Source organism: Fopius arisanus, unplaced genomic scaffold (assembly GCF_000806365.1).
Source record: "Fopius arisanus strain USDA-PBARC FA_bdor unplaced genomic scaffold, ASM80636v1 scaffold00055, whole genome shotgun sequence".
NCBI classification, from domain to species: Eukaryota; Metazoa; Arthropoda; class Insecta; order Hymenoptera; family Braconidae; genus Fopius; species Fopius arisanus.
Genome location: NW_011887794.1, coordinates 234,684 through 240,219, shown reverse-complemented (window position 1 = coordinate 240,219; position 5,536 = coordinate 234,684). Strand labels below are relative to the sequence as shown.

Below are 5,536 nucleotides of genomic sequence, written 5' to 3'. Positions count from 1 at the left end.
TGCATTTTTCATTTGCCCCAGACACTGGAATGAATTTTACAGTCGGGTGGGCCGAAGGGGCACTGCTATTTTAAAAGTCATAAATAAAACTATTCGTGTGATATAAATCAGAATATTTCGCGTAATTAATTGAACAATTTTCGTAAAATTACGGCAATAGAGTTGACAGAGTTATACCATTCTTACGGTATTTTCCCAGATGGGTACTCTCTCATTATCGTAATTCAAATGAAATTGGGATCGATAATGGTTTCTCATCGCGAGTACCGACCAGATAAATCTCCCGCCGATTATATTTCCCCTCAATGCATGAATAAATCATTCTCATCCCATTCAATTAATTCAATTAAATTCCTGTTATTTTTCCACATTCACATGAATTTTACCTCACGGTTGAATAAAAAAAAAATGGGCAGTACCTGACGCGATCAATCAATTGACTTAGAATTTATGAATCAATTGTCAATCGACTGCCCTTTTTTTTATCTCGAATTAATATTTTAGTTGCCCTGATCTTTTTGAAGAATCGGAGGGAGAATAAAGAGTCGACTAAGTACCGGGAAAAAGGTTGAGGCTGAAGAGGAATCGGAACAAAAGATGAAGACACTGGACAATTGCTCGTGAAAGGACAATCAGAGAATCCCTTCTCCACAATTTCGAGACATTTTCAATCGTGACTCTCGCGGGGAAAAAAAAATATGTTAAAATATATATGATATATCACATTAATATAATTATTATTTTTTTATTTACATTTTCCTTTTTTCTATTACCACATATATTGTTTTTTAAAAATCACATTAATATATCATTTATCAAATTTAATATAAATTACTGTAATATATTTATAGGATATATGTGTGGACAGCTAATATATATTTTTTATATTTATATTGCAATATAATCCTAGAGTTACTGAAATGCGCGTAATATCAACCGCGGATTACAATAATCAAACGTCACGAGAGCTTTTGATTCATAAGGGACTTGCGTTATGTTTCTCTAATTGAACATGAGTTTATGATGGACGTATGAATTCTGGAATATAATATCCATGAATATGCGATTGGCTCATTAAAACTTTCCCCTCCCCCATAAAAAATAGATATAAATGCACCTAATTGGGATTAAAATTCCACGAGATGATAATTAACGAGAGTTACAAAAAAAAATATTTGAAAATTTGAAATAAATCCGGAATTACTCAATGACTTTTCGGTTATTTAAAAATGAAATAATAATTAATAATAATTATCTCAACATTTATCCAAAACATCCACTGAATGTAATTGAAATCGTTAATTGAAGTGAAAAATACATTATCCCCATTAATTATTCCAGATGATCAATAACATATGATTAACAATTGCATAAATACCTGTTACACCCCTCTGCCACGTATTCCACAGAATGAATGATTCAGTCGTTAGTCCGGGGTATAAAAAATCGGGATAAAAAGTCCAGAAAAATATTCACCGATTGCAATGATCTTAATCACTAATTAGCAGCACGTGCCGGCGAAAAGCAAGTCATTGACCCGTACCAACTCACCGAGTGGCCCATCCAGATGAAAATAAATAATCACTTGTCCAGTCGTGATTATTTAACTTTATCTATTGAATTATTACAATTGCGGTGTTGTTGTGATTTTTTTCCCGCCTGTAAAGCGGATGGCATTTTAACGGAAACACGATCTATTGTTTGTGCTCCTGGCGAACGCGATGACTGGCATCGCGACGCCACTCTGACGGCGTCCCGACGCTCGACCCGGGCTCGCACCCTGTGGCCAATCCCTTTGCGCATGAGTGGTACTTTATATCGAGAAAGGTACAACGAGTTAAAGCACTAACCAGGAGTAATCGAGGCCTTCCTACAACCCCTCTGCACGCTATTCCAAAATCTCACCCTGAAGAAGAAAAAAATAAATAAATTCAACTGACCACTAGTAAAAATAAAAATAATAAAACTCAAAATATCTCACCAAAAAATATTACAATTCATAAAATTTTTTTTCCTCATTAAAATGTCTCTTTTACCTGTTAATTAATAAACAGTGATTAGAGATTATTTTTTAATTGATATCCAACCCCTGGAAAAATAATCAATCTAATCAATAATAATAAATCATTTTTTATCACGTGTCATTGATTATAAATAATGAGTAATCTCGACTTTATACAATGAAGTGATCAACTATAATAAAACTATAATAAAAATAATAAAGCTCAAAATATCTCACCAAAAAATATTACAATTCCTAAAATTTTTTTTCCTCATTAAAATGTCTCTTTTACCTGTTAATTAATAAACAATGATTAGAAATTATTTTTCGATTGATATCCAACCCCTGGAAAAATAATCAATCTAATCAATACTAATAAATCATTTTTTATCACGTGTCATTGATTATAAATAATGAGTAATCTCGATTTTATAAAATGAAGTGATGAAAGTGAGAATTTGAAATTTTAAGAGGGAGAATTTTTTAATTTTCCCAGTGAGATCCAGCATTTTCATTTTCACTAGCCCGTGAAGTATAATTCTCAGGATTACTGAGGGAAAATTATGAAAATATTCACGTACAGTTGATCACAAGCGAAAATAAACAGTGAAAGTGCAGTACGTGTCACCAGGACCGAGCTGTGGCTTTGTCGGAGATTCTCCAATTTAAGAAAACCCGTGGGACGTAGAACTATTGGAGTATAGAATATTGCAGCTTTCGTGTTTCTCCTTTTCTGTTATGGTCCTTTAGTTTCTTCATTGAACGGATAGTCCACGGGGATTCCCCGGAAAAAATCGATTTTATATAAAAGTTTGGGGAATCCCCGACAATAATGTGGAAACACGAAAAATCTGGTGAAAATTCTATCCAATTCCCGATAGAAACTTTAGAGCTTTTTCCATTTTTAACAACTCCTCAAGGTCATCAACATTCGATTTTTCAATTAGACATAATTATTCAATTAAATTTAATTTTTCAATTAGTACAATCGATCACTCAATTGCCGATCGATCGAATGGAAATGATTTTTCATTAATTCAACTTTTAATTCGATTTCTATAATTTTTTAACTGATAAAGAAAGACGGATGTCCAGTTTAAATATCGGAATACTAAAAAATGGAATAATTAATTTTTGAACACAATCATGCCGTTGGTAAAATAAAATCGATTCCCCGACGATCCCAAAAAATCGAGAAGAGAACGAATAAATTTCGTTTGCGTTGGATTTATTCTGATTTAATAAGTCCCGAATCAGCGAATAAACTTCACGCAAAATCCGGATAACTATTACCCCAAGAATTTAGTATCGTCTAAAGAAAATGGCGCACACCCAGTAATTCAGTGAGAAAATTAAATTTCCATTTTCATATTTGGAAATTAAACTAATTTTGGATTTTAAACCGCGCGAATGTGCATTTCTCAGGCACCTCCATCCATTTCCACTCGGTTAACACAAATGGAGAATTAATATTTCCATTTTGAGCCTCAGATTCCTCTCGCTGATTCAATTGAATGAATTAACAACATGATCAAATTTATCAGGATTTACAACAATTTTTGTTTAGCGAATTATGATTGCTCCGGGGAGAGTGAGCGATAATGATTTATCTCATTATGATAATTGCATTAAAAGATTAGTTTGGGGCCAGTCAATTCTCTCGGATGTGTGAATCTTGTTGAAGGAAAATTTATTTCACTGCACATAATATATTCATCGATAAATTAATACCGCTCGAATCACGTTTGCGTTTGAATATTTAACTAAATATTGTTCACTTTAAGCGGCTTTTCTCCTGGATGCATCCGAAATTGATTGAAATACTAAGTGGATTATCCTGGGTGACACATTCGTCACGATGACAATTATGGCACCGCGAGATGATGAGAATTACTGGAATTATGGAATCGAAATCGCCATTCGGCGTTAAACAATTACCTGTTAACAATTACTGTTCTCTCACTCATTGCACAATGCGACATGTCTAAATCCTCAGAATATGATCAATAAAAATATTCCACGATACAATACCGCAAGTTATTTTTAATCAACAATTTGTACAGTCCCAAAAACGAGAGAACAATTAAAATCTCTTCACTTACCCAAATGATACATTCCAAAAAAATAATAATAAATAATCGGTGAATGAAAAAAAAAATCCAGGTATTCTTCAATTGCACTGAGGGAAATCGTAAAATTTTCAATTGATTTTCCTGTCATCCGTTGAGACTCTTGGAAAATATTCGGAGATTGACGTAAAATATAAAGTTCAACCGAAAAAATTTAGGATTTCCCGGAAAAAAAGGAAAATTAGGTGAGATTAAACATTTCGTTCAGGCTGATGATGGTGGAAAATTTCAATGGCCTCCTGGTGGTTTTATTTCCTCAATTCCGGTCTCTTCAGTTTGCACTGAAGCCGATATTCCGTTCCAGATGCCAACGGTAGTTTTCCTGAAAAGTAGTTGCGTAGACAATGACAACGCAGTGTCCCAAAACAATAGGTCTACCATCTCGTTACTTCGTCCTTTCTCATTGCTTCCGTTTCATGACGGTAGATATAGCAACTTATTTTCACAATTTCCGAGGAAAATGAGGGAAAAGAGACTCTCTGGTAGCAACAACTTTTTCAGGGTGTGGAGAATTAATTCTGGGGGAGTTTGAATTTTATGGTGATGGTAGCTGTAAAATCCTCGAGTTTTCATCGTCAAAGGAAAATTAAGACAAGATATTCGCGGGTTGTGCACGTGTCGCAAATGGCTTTCTAATTAATTGCCGTAATCAAATCGAAATTTACACTTTTGAATTTCAAAGTTCCAATTTTATTTATTCTATAATCATTACCATATAATTCATTAAAAAAAAATCATTTGTGCATCTGAATTTATTGTAAATAGATTTATACAAAAAATATATAATTGACAATATATAGAGTATGTATTCTGATTGGAAGGCTTTCGCAATTTCAATTGTAGGTGTTGATTTATTCCGATGAAAAGGATTTCCGTTATTACTCAATTATTTTTCGAATGAGGGAATTCCCGACGTCAAAATCACTCCTCCACCTCAACAGCAGTCCTCCTTATCCCAGTAAACAACGGAATTGTCTCGTTTAATACCTTTTTGTCGGATATCCGCTCGTTTAATCCTCTTGTTTCCATCAAAATTCACCGAGGCGAGACTGGGGCGAATGGATTCGACGCTGGAGCATCCGAAGCAAAAGCCGATATAGTCGACTGAATAGTTGCGCTTCTTCCATTGAAAATTTGTTTTTTTGTTTCAACTATATTTTTTTTACCCACCATCCGATACAGCGATACCCCAGGGTCCAGAGGATATATATTGGTGGTAAAAAAAAAAAATAGGAAAGAGGGAAATTCATCGCTTGACCGATCCCCGGGAAAACCTACGGAAAAAAAGTGATGTGGAAAAAACAACGCAGCACTAGAAGAACGGAATGCTCTATTAATATTTTTTTTTAGATACTCAACATTTTTGGAATTTTATAATTCCGCGAATTATTTATTCTCGCGAAAA

At 33.9% G+C, this 5,536-nt stretch overlaps 1 protein-coding gene across 1 annotated transcript in view; it reads right to left on the bottom strand.

Annotated features, from left to right (window-relative positions):
* Positions 1-1,728, bottom strand: part of LOC105268184 (uncharacterized) — a 31,730-nt gene extending 30,002 nt beyond the window's left edge. The window contains exon 1 of the mRNA XM_011307520.1: positions 1,379-1,728. The gene's annotated coding sequence lies outside the window, so the exon portion shown is untranslated. The remainder of the gene's footprint in view (positions 1-1,378) is intronic.
* Positions 1,729-5,536: the final 3,808 nt, after the last annotated feature.